The sequence below is a fragment of the Ornithorhynchus anatinus genome, chromosome 6, assembly GCF_004115215.2.
Source record: "Ornithorhynchus anatinus isolate Pmale09 chromosome 6, mOrnAna1.pri.v4, whole genome shotgun sequence".
NCBI lineage: Eukaryota > Metazoa > Chordata > Mammalia > Monotremata > Ornithorhynchidae > Ornithorhynchus > Ornithorhynchus anatinus.
In genome coordinates, this window is record NC_041733.1 from 18029344 (window position 1) to 18041265 (window position 11922).

Genomic DNA, 11922 nt, shown 5'->3' on the forward strand with positions numbered 1-11922 from the left:
TTGTCTCTATTTGTTGCTGAATCGTACTTCCCAAGCACTTAGTACAGTGCTCTGCACACAGTTAGTGCTCAATAAATACAATTGAATGAATGATCAGTGACTTAAGGAAGGGGAGAGAGAGAGCTGATTTTGTGCCTCTATTTGCAGCTATGTCAGGATGCAGAGGGAAACACCAGCTAACCTGAGGTTGAAGCCAGCCTTCCTGAAGGGAAGGGATCAGCAAGTTTAAATTTGTCTCTCCAGCTAGAGTGTAGGCTCTCTGTGGCCAGGGTTCACCTCTCCTACTTCCATTGAACTTTCCCAAGCATTTAGCACACAGTAGGTCATGGCGTAGTGGATACAGCACAGGCTTGGGAGTCAGAAGGACCTGGGTTCTAATCCTGACTCTGCCACTTGCCTGCTGTGTGATCTCAAACAAGCGACTTAAACACTTAAACCTTGAGCAAGTCACTTCACTTCTCTAAGCCTCAATTATCTCATCTGTAAAATGTGGATGAAGACTGTGAGCCCCATGTGGGACGGGGACTATGTCCAACCCAATTACTTTGTATTTACCCCAGTGCTTACCCTCTCAGGGTGCACCTGGTGAGTTTTCAGTACTCTACCAGTGTTAGCTACAGGAGGGAGACTCAAGCAGAGGCATACCCATTCCATTCCCAGCTTGGCCAGTGGCTAGTGAGTGGAAGGCAATCTGCTTCAAGTCTAAACTCCTCTGTGCTGGACAGCAGCAGCATGGGAGAGAGTCGAAGGTGGAGACTCAAGTTTACTGCGCAGAAGGAGGTAATGGTAAACCACTTCCTTATTTTTACCAAGAAAACCCTGTGGATACACTACCAGAACAATTGCAGATGGAGGCGGGGCGTTCTGGGTGAGATGTGTCCATGGTGTCGCTATGGGTCGGAGACGACTAGACAGCATAGGACAAGACAAGACCCCAGTGCTTAGAACAGTGGCTGGTACATACTAAGCACTTAAATACCATAAAAAAGTAGGAGACTACCATCTACTACTTACTGACTGGCTGAGGTGAGCTTACAGATTCTATGCTTGCTGTGGGCAGGGAACATATCTACTAATTCTGTTATATAGTACTTCCCCCAAGTGTTTAGAACTGCGCACAGCAAGCGCTCAATAAATGCAATTGATTGATTGATTGATTGACTGAGCATGGGAGGAGAAGGGTCCGTCTGGACCGGAGATCTCAGCCCTGAAGGTCCTTGAGGACAGGTCACAGGGAACTGGCTCAGAAGTTTCTTGTGCCTTGGGTCAATGGGTGAGGGTCAATTTCGGAAGCACAAATGTAGAAATTGTTTTTCCTTTGGGTCAGGCGAAGGGCTTCCCCATCTTTTAAAATAGCCAAGAAGTTTTTTAAAAAAAAAACACTCTGATTTTAGGAAGGAACAGCAAGTTTGAGAAATCAATCAGGTAGAAGTGAGGAAATGGCCAAGCGAAGAACCCTTCAGCCTCCCTGCCTTGACTACGCTGGTCAGACTTTGTTTTTGGTGGTAAACATTCCCTGACATAAACAGTGATGTGTAACAGAATAACATTCAATCAGAAAAACAGGAATCCGGGATGCTTCATAGAGGCGATGGGGCGGGGGCTAACTGCTTGATGCTTGTGAAGCCTTCACTCTGGAATTTCCTGATTCTGGCATGATGAATTTTCCATTCTTATCCTGGCATGTGATGTTTGGGTTCAGTGGATAGCACGCACACACATGAAAGACCCCCAGGAAATTGCATGGCTCTTTAAACGTAGATTGGATGACATCTTCCACGGAGACACTTTGCCAGGTCATTTTTGACCTACTGATTTCTCCTGAAAGATCTGTTTAAGATGTTATCCCTGGACTACCAAGGAGCTGGTGGTTGCATAGAGAGGACCTGGGTTCTAATCCTGGCTCTGCAACTTGCTCACTGTGCTCAGACAAGTCACTTAAACATGTAGGTGCCTCAGTTTCCTCATGTGTAAAATGGGAATTTAATATCTGTTCTCCCTCCTACTTAGACTCTGAGCTGCATATGGGACAGGAACTGGGTCCATCCTGATTATTTTGTACCTAAACCAGCACTTGGCTCATAGTAAGGGCTTATCAAATACCACAGTTATTACAAAGCGACATACCCAGGGTAACCCAGGAAGTCACAAGCAAAGACAGAAGCAGAAGACTGGGAGTCAGAGGACCTGCATTCTAATTCTGGTCCCACCATTTGCATGCTGTGTGACCTTGGGAAAATCATTTCACTTCTCTGTGCTTCAGTTACCTCATCTGTAAAGTGGGAATTAAGACAGTAAGTCCCACGTGCTACTTGGACTGTGTCCATCCTAATTACCTTCTATCTACCCCAGTGCTTACAGTGCCTGACACATTTACCATTAACAAATACCATTTAAAGAAATTACTGAACTTCTTCCAAACTAGGCCATTCCTATATTAAAATACAAGTTAGAAGTAAAGCTAGAGATGCAAAGGGATCATGTAGAACCTGGTCTTTACACTTTTAGAGAAGATTCTATATTCAGCACAATAGCCTCCAACCTTGCTGTTCCAACAGACCAAAAGTGTCCCACTGGGACATTTCTGGCCAGGTGAGCAAGGCCAGAGAGTAAGAGCATGGAGGGAATATTTGCTCAGGATAATTAGTCAGAGGTTGAGGCATTGAGGAAGTATGACATGACAACACCATCTTCCCTTGTGAAAGCTGTCAAGTCAGTACTGGGCATCAGTGATGGAGAAGCTGATATCTTAGTGATCAGAGTACATTAAAGCCTCCCTGAGTCTCATTATCTGTCTCCCAGGCTAGACTGTAAGCACACTGAGAGCAGGAATCATGTCTACTAACTATTGTATTATCTCAAGTGCTTAGTGCAGGGCTCTTCCCACACTGTAGCCTAGTGGAAAAGGGCACCAGATCTGGGAGTCAGAGGACGTGGGTTCTAATCCTGGCTCTTCCAACTGTCTGCTGTGTGACCTTGGACAAGTCACTTGACTTCTCCAAGTCTCAGTTACCTCATCTGTAAAAAATGGGGATTAATACTGGAGCCTCACGTGGGACAGTGGACTGTGTCTAGCCTGATTAGCTTGGGTCTAGTCTAGACCTTAGTACAAGGCCTTGTGCATAGGATGCGCTTTAGTACCATTCGATTAAGGACCCAATAAATACCAACTAATCAAAGAATGGTATTTACTGAGTGGTTGCTATATGCAAAGCATTGTACTAAGCACTTGGGAGAATACAATTCAAAAGAGTTGGTAGACATGTTCCCTGCCCACAGCGAGCTTACAGTCTAGCGTCTACAGTCTACCACTGATTGAATGATTCTCTAACTGAGAAATGATTTGCCCTCTAGGAGATTCAGTCACTAGGTTATAATCATCTTTTAAAGTCAGATCAGGGAACCTGGAATTTATAGGCCGAAATGGTTTCCAGATCTCGGAAGCTGATCCATGAAGATGTGAACATGATTTTTATTGACAAGAACCCACAGCAAATGTAACTGGACGGGCAATGATTATGAAATTTTCATTTGACCCCATAGGCAGATATTGTATTTTCTTCATATTTGCCTGAGTTATCCATATCCATCAGGAAGGAAACTTCTTAATTATACATTGATACCTTTGATTCTTGAGTTTTTGACTTGCACAGAAGATTGCCCATGAGACTACAGTCCACTAGACAAATCATTATTACTTTGAGTCTCTGACGCTAATGATTTGACTACTTTTTATATTTGTTAAGTTCTTATTTTGTGCCAAGCACTCTACTAAGCACTGGGATAGATACAAGCTAATCAAGTTGGACAGTGTCCATCTCCCAAGTGGGGTTCACAGTCTTAATCCCCATTTTACAGATGAGGTAACTGAGGCCCAGAGAAGTGAAGTGATTGCCCAAGGTTACACAGCAGAAAAGTGGCAGAGTGGGAATTAGAACCCAGGTCCTCTGATTCCCAGGCCTATGTTCTAGGCCACACTGCTCCTCTACTTCAGAAGACATTTCCACTAGGCCACACTGCTCCTCTACTTCAGAAGACATTCTCAGTTCCTAAAATAAATTCTTTTAAATTAGGAGGTAATTCTTTGAAAGAGGTAGAGTTGATCTAACATGTTTTAGGCATAACTGAGAAGAAAGTGTGGTTCAAATGTAAAGGGTCACAGTTTAGTACCCTAACTAAATGGTTCCTAATTAAAAATCCTCTTTGGGAAATGTTTACTACTTGGCATTTTGGCTTCTGTTGTAAACAATGAATTATATGGCTCTTTAAAACTCCAGGTTAATTCTTTAGGACTCCATCTTGTTTTTCTAAGGAGATTATGTGCCCGTAGCAATAGGGTTCATATCAAAGAGAGGAGCAGCGTGACCTACTGGAAAGAGCATGGTCCTGAAAGTCAGGAGACCTGGGTTTTAATCCTGGCTCTGCCACACCTGCTGTGTGACCTTGGCCATGTCTCTGTGCCTCAATTGCCTCCTCTGTCAAATGGAGATGAAGATTGTGAGCCCCACATTGGACAGGGACTGTGTCCAACCTGATTAGCTAGAGTCTAACCTAGTGCTTAATACAGTGCCTGGCACATAGTAAGTGCTTAACAATACCAATTAAAACAAACAAAATCCATCACTGTCTGGGACACGCTTAAAAATGTGTCCCAGAAATTAGTAGGTCCAAATAATGAAATATGCACTCCATCTCCATCTATCCATTTCAAGTCATGGGATCCAAGGTCCCAATATTTACCTCCATCCAGCATTCACTGGGGCCAACCTACTGGCCATGGAATCAGAGTAGGGAGGAAATATATTGCTGCCATCATCACCCATGGTATTTATTGATTGCTTACTTTGTGTAGAGTACTGTAATAAATGCTTGGGAAAGTACAGTACAACGGAGATCCATTCCCTACCCAAAACAAGTTTAAAGTCTAGAGGGTTACAAAAGGAAAATGAGTCTCTTCAGAGGGCAAACCAGTTGATTGCCATTGCCCCATCATTTGAACAGAGATATACTGGATGCAAGAACATCTGTAACAGCTTGGATTTTATTTGTCTCCACTTTTGACTCTTTTGATGTTAATTACTCTACTCTCCTCTACAGACACCTCTGTCTTGAAATGTGTCCATCTGAGGGGAAAATGTGCTAGGATTCTCAGCAATATGGCTTAAAGGATTTTTCAGGAACTTGTAGAGTCTTTCAAGCACATCCTCCACAGCCTTTTCATTTGTTCTATCCGTGCAGATTCCGGTTGGAGAAGAAAAAGGTTCAAACTTCCCTTATTTGAGCAAAGATCTCAGAAACATTCCTTGGTATCAGGTTTCATGGCTTGAACTTGCTACTAATGAATTTGCCCCTCATTAACCGAGTCCTTTCCTTACAGTCATAACTCATTCTGGAACTTCTCTTCCTGTCCCGCCCTCACAAACCCACAGTAATATGAAGCAGGAATTTATAACTTTTTCAGAATTTTCATTTTATGGAAATGGGCATTGCATTCTTTATGGTGGAGCTAAACCTGGACCTTTAGTTTCTAGCCTGAGTTAGAATAGCTGGAATCAGTGCCTTTAAATCAGGCTAAGAAAACCCCCAGAGGATCTGCTGGTGGAAAGTCCATATTACATTATCGAATACATCCACTGGGAGCTTAGTAAGCTTCATTGTTCTTCAGAGGTTTATTGTCAATTAAAACAGTCATCAGGCTTGATGGAAAAATTTTGGTGCTTGGACATGCTTATAACTACCTGCAAGCAACAAATGTATTATTTTCCCCAGTCCCTTTCTAACCTTCCCATTCTACTTTTTTTTACAGTGCTTTTTAAGTGCTTACTGTGTGCTAAGCACTCTACTAAGAGCTGGGGTAGATATCAGATCATCAGGTTGGACACAGTGCCTGTCCCACCTGGGGCTCACAGTCAATGAGGTAGGGAGAAAAGGTATTTTATTTCCATTTTACAGATGAGATATAGAGAAATTAAGTTACTGGTCCAAGGTCACATAGCAGACAAGTCGCAGAGCAGGGGTTAGAACCCAGGTTTACTAACTCCCAGTCCTGTGCTTTATCTACTAGGCCATGCTACTCGTCTCTAAAGTCACATGTTGCTGGGGAAAGAGAACAATATGCACCCCTCAATTTAGTGTGTTCTGACTGGCCGAAATGACCATTTTTCATTCTGCAACCCATTGAGTTCCTACTGTGTGCAGAATACTGGAATAGTAGAACATTGGTCATCATCTGATCTTTGGAGTTCACTTCCGCTCTGCTGCCCTAATCATTTTTCTAAAAAAAAAACTGTTCAATCCACATCTCCACACTCTTCAAAAACCTCCAGTGGTTGCCCATCCACCTCTGCATCAAACAGAAACTACTTTAAAAGCACTCAATCAGCTCACCTCCTCCTACCCTACCTTACTGATCTCCTACTACAGCCCAGCCCACACACTTCTCTCCTCTAGCACCAGCTTGCTCACTATGCCCCGAGCTCATGTATCTTGCCTCTGACCCCCCATTCCCTTCTCTCTCCCCCTCCACATATTCCAGACCACCATTCTCCCCACCTTCAAAGCCTTATTAAAATCACATCTTCTCCAAGAGGCCTTCCCCAATTAAGCCCTCTTTTTCCTGCCTCCCTCTCTCTTCTACATCACCTATGCATTTGAATCTGTACATATTGGGCACTTAATATCCACCTCACCCTCATCCCCACAGCCCTTATGTACATATTTGTAATTTATTCATATTACTGTCTCCCGCTCTAGACTGTAAGCTTCTTGTGGGCAAGGGATCGTGTCTGCCAACTCTATTGCATTGTACTCTTCCAAGCACTTGGTTCAGTGCTCTGCACACACTAAGTGCTCAATAGATACCACTGATTGATTGATTTTGCCTCACAAGCTTCCCTCTTATTTAAAGATGAAGAGACAGGTCCAGAGACCCCTTGACTAAGGATACCCAGTCAGTCAATCAATGGTATTGATTCAGCATTTACTGTGTGCAGAGCACTGTACTAAGAGCTTGGGAGAGTGCAATATAACAGAGTTGGTAGACACATTCCCTGCCCACAAGAAGCTTACAGTCTACCCAGAATGTAAGTGCCAGAATTGTACATTTTTTTCAGACCTGCCAAGTCAGGCTGTCTCCACAATCTTCCATTGGCTAGAGGACTTAATTTTTTCATCAGTCTATTGGGAATCTTGCTCTTTCACTAAATTAAATGACTGTAAGCTCATCCTCTAGAATGTAAGCTTGTTGTGGGAAGGGAAAATGTCTACCAACTCTGTTATATTGTACTCCCCCAAGCACTCAGTACAGTGCTCTGCACACAGTAAGCGCTTGAGGCCTTTCTGCATTGCCCTGACTTGCTCCCTTTATTCATCCCAGTCCCACTGCACTTATGTACATATCTGTAATTTATATTAAGGTCTGTCTTCCCCTCTAGACTGTAAAATCATTGTGAGCAGGGAATGTGTCTGTTTATTGTTATACTGTACTTTCCCGAGTGCTCAATAGAGTGTTCTGCACCCTGCAAGTGCTCAATAAATACAATTGACTGACTGACTGATTAAATATAATTGACTGATTGATTGAAACAATCTGAAAGCCTCTGCAGTCAAGCCAGAGCCGGTTGATGATTACCCTTGGAGTCCTGCTACTTAATCCTTTGTTTATATGACCTTTAGCTCTCTGAGCTTCCACTCCTTAATTCCATAACTACTTATTTGTCCAGTCAACTCTTCATTGGACAAACACCATAAGGCAGTAACAAGCTTATCATATTTAAGGACTTTTTTTAAATGACGCTGATAGATGTGTGATTCCCAGCTAATCTGGAGATGTTTTGAATAGCAAATTTTCAAATGATCAAATGCAGTAATAATAATAATTGAGGTATTTGTCAGGCACTTAGAATGTGCCCAGAACTCTACTAAGGACTGGGGTAGGTACAAGATGATCAGGTGAGACACAGTCCCGGACCCACAAGGGGCTCACAGTCTAGAAGGGAGAATGTGTATTTAAGCAGTGAGACCTAGTAGAAAGATCATGGACCTGGGAGTCAGGGCTCCTGGGTTCTAATTTTGGCTCCTCTGCTTATCTGCTATGTGACTTTGGGCAAGTCACTTAACGTCTCTGTGCCTCAGTTACCTCATCTGTAAAATGGAAAATAATAATAATAATGGTATTTGTTAAGCGCTTACTATGTGCCAGGCATTGTTCTAAGCTCTGGGGTGAATACAAGCAAATCAGGTTGGACACAGTCCCTGTCCCACATGGGGCTCACAATCTTATTCCTCATTTTACAGATGAGGTAACTGAGGTACAGAGAAATTAAATAACTTGCCCAAGGTCACACAGCAGACAGGTGGTGGAGCAGGGATGCTCAGGCCCACTGCACAATGGTACAGGGCTTGGCACACTTAACAAATGCTACACTTAGGATTATTTAATCCTCATTTTACAGATGAGGAAACTAAGGTGCAGGGAAATTAAGTGACCTGCCCAGGTCATACAGCAGGCAAGTGGCTGGGCCAGAATTAAAACCCAGGTCCTCTGGCTTCAGTGCCCATGCTCTTTCCACTAAGCCACGCTGCAGTGCTAGTTCACTGAAACTCCGGTATTCTGTATTATGACTGACCGTTCCACGATTGAAAGAGGAATGGGGAGGGGTAGAAGCAGTGAGGCTTAGTGGATAAAGTATGGGGCTGGGGGCCAGAGGACCTAGGTTCTAATCCCAGCTCTATCACTTGCCTGTTTTGTGTCCTTGGGCAAGTCATTTCACTTCTCTGAGCCTCAGTCTCCTCATCTGCAAAATGGGGATTCAATGCCTATTTTCCATCCTACTTTAACTGTGAGCCCCGTGAGGGACAGGGACTGTATCCGGCCTAATTAACTTGCATCTACCCCAGAGCTTTGAACAGTGCTTGTCGTGTAGTAGGCGCTTAACAAATACCATTAACAAGCAAAGATGGGAAGTAGACATCCTCTTGGCTCAGAAGAAAGGAGCGTATTGGGTGTCCATGGCCCCCAGGTTGGTGCGGCCAGTCTGCCTTAGTTGATATCTGTTCCATCGAGCCCCCACCTGGTCTGGGGGTGAAATGCCCCCATTCCAGACCTCCAGGGCAGGTTCATTAAAGAGCAGGAAAGAGAGCCAGGCGGAGCAGCTGGAGCGGCAATGAAGAAAGCGGAGCATATCCTGTCGCAGGAAATACCTGAAAGTGTCATCTCCAGCTGCTTCCTGCTTCCTCCTTCAAGGATTCGGCTCAGATCCTCAATGTCATCATCACTGCCTCCCGAAGAAGCTCTGGCTGGGCAGCTGCGTCCCTCAAGTCAATGTCCCAGAACTGCTCGCAGGGTTGTCTCTCCATTGTTCTCCATCTCCTGCATTCCTTTAGCTGATGAGGGGAAATGCCAGAAGCCCCTAGAGCCCCAGATGCAGGACTTAATCACTGGGCGAGCAGGGTGGAAGGATCTGACAAGGTCACCCCTCCATTGCGAAGTCACGCGCCATCCTGAGGGAGAGGCAGCGTCTGAGGAGGAACTCCCAGCCTGTGCCTGGGGGGTGGGGAAGGGCATCCCCAAGACAGAGCCTTCCAAGCCCCAAGTTCATGTTCTATGCCTCCATGGTCAGGTCCCGTGATGACAGCAGAGGTTGCACTTGCTAGGGTTTCACCAAGGTTTCTGCTCCAGAGAGGCCATGTCTTGAGCTTGCTCAGTCATCGCTGAGCGGCCTGAAGACTGTGAGCCTCACGTGGGACAATCTGATTACCCTGTATCTACCCCAGTGTTTAGAACAGTGCTCTGCATATAGTAAGCACTTAACAAATACCAACATCATTATTATTATTGTTATTATTATGTACAACATGGGCTGTGTCCAACCTGACTGACTTGTATGTACTCAAATACTTCCGCACAGTAAACTGGAGTCTCCACCCTTGACTCTCTCCCATGCTGCCACTGCTCAGAACAGGTGAGTTTGGATGTGTAGCAAATAGCCTTCCACTCGCTAGCCACTGCCCAAGCTAGGAATGGAATGGCTATGCCTCTGCTTGACTCTCCCCGCATAGCTGAGACTAGGAGAGTACTGTAAATTCTCCAGGTACAATCCTGAGAGAGGCTAGGATGCTTATACATTGGTTAAAATGTGTGTGGTGCTGAGGACATCTCACAAAGACATTTAGTTCCATGTCACAGGAACCATGCTATCCTGCCAGCTGTCTCACAGCAAGTGCAATGGTGACTTGGGCACTGGGTCAGACCATGGAGGCCTCGGCCCAAATTACCCCCATTACTGGAACTAGAACTCAGCACCTGCCCTGCTGGTAAGAAGAATTTCCCTTCTCCTGCTCTGTGTGAGTCTCTTTCTTTGTTTTGTTTTATGGTCACGATTAAGCACTTACTATGTGACAGTCATAGTAGATACAAGATACTAGATACAAGATAGTAAGGTCAGACCCAATCCTTGTCCCACTTGGGGCGCCCAATCTTAAATCCCCATTTAGAGAGGGTAACTGAGGCACGGGGAAGTGAAGTGACTTGTCCAAGGTCACAGAGCAGATAAGTGGCAGGGTGGGGGTTAGAACCCAGATCCTTCTGACTTCCAGGTTTGGGCTCTATCCTCTGTGGCGATCTCTGATGCTGTGCTGAGGGAGACTTCGACTCCTATTTTACCAGCCAGGCCCTTACCCTGGCGCATCCTAAACAGCAGAGCCTACTGATTACTTCATCATCATCCCCATCCTGAAAAGGCTTGATTTTGTCTGCTGTAGCTAATATCAAAGTCTTCGCTGTATCCCATAGAATGAAGGCTCATCTCTGTTATGACATTCCTTTCATAAAGGAGGAGGGGAAACTTGCTTCTGAGTTCATCTCTTCTCACAGGCGAAGATAAATATCATAACAAGGATCAGCCCTCATGTCTTCTCAGTGTGCTGCTAGTTGCATTATTCTCTCACTTGTTCTTTGGGGCTGAAGTGTTTCAATGACAGGTGCAGAGAAAGAAGAGTGCTGGGAATAAGTAGGGAGAATGGAAGACTCTATCTCTGAGAAAACTATTAATAACTCTGGTTTGCTGGATCCTAAGTGAAATTAGCCAGGTGTGTGTGAAGCTGGGGGGAAAAAAGGACATAACTTCCAGAAATGTGTTGACGTTGTATGTGCATTTTTAATTCCAGAAAGGTAGTTCATTTTACTTTAGAGCTGCATTAAAAACAAATTATATTTCTGGGTTTTGAGTTTATTCCTGCCGAATGTGTCTGTTTCCCTACCTCTAGACTGTAAGCTCGTTGTGGGCCGGAATGTGTTTATTGTTGTACTGTACTCTCCCAAGCACTTAATACAGTGCTCTGCACACAGTAATTGCTTAATAAATACGACTGAATGAATGAATGGTTGGCTTGATTAGATCAGAAAGGCCATGCAAACCAAGACTCTCACCACTCCCAACCCAAATCTCCCCAGTGCTGCACAATCAGGAAACACATTCTTTCGGTCATTATTGCTCAGAGGGAAAGTGTGCTTTACATATGCAAATGCCATTCAAAAGTTTAACTTAATAATTATCAGCTGGAGACTCAAATGAGCAGCTGAAATAAATCATCAGCAGGGAGCCTGCAAGTTATTAACCATTTTGAGGGTTCAGGGCAATTTTCTTCAGCAGCATGGTGTAGTGTAGAAGCAGCATGGCGTAATGGTAGAGGATGGGCCTGGGAGTCAGAAGGTCATGGGTTCTAATCACAGCTCTGCTACTTGTCTGCTGTGTGACCTTGGGCAAGTCACTTTACTTCTCTGTGCCTCAGTTATCTCATCTGTAAAATGGGGATTGATTGTGAGCTTTGTAATGGACTGCATTCAAATCGATCAGCTTGTATCTTCCCCAGTGCTTAGTACAGTGCCTGACACATAGTAAGCACTTAACAAATACCATTTAA

At 44.4% G+C, this 11922-nt stretch overlaps 1 non-coding gene across 1 annotated transcript; it reads left to right on the forward strand.

Moving 5' to 3' along the window:
- The first annotated feature begins 565 nt into the window (after positions 1-565).
- Positions 566-702, forward strand: LOC114813068. The gene has a single exon (XR_003760680.1). It is a non-coding gene; the product is annotated as a small nucleolar RNA SNORA7 (small nucleolar RNA).
- Positions 703-11922: the final 11220 nt, after the last annotated feature.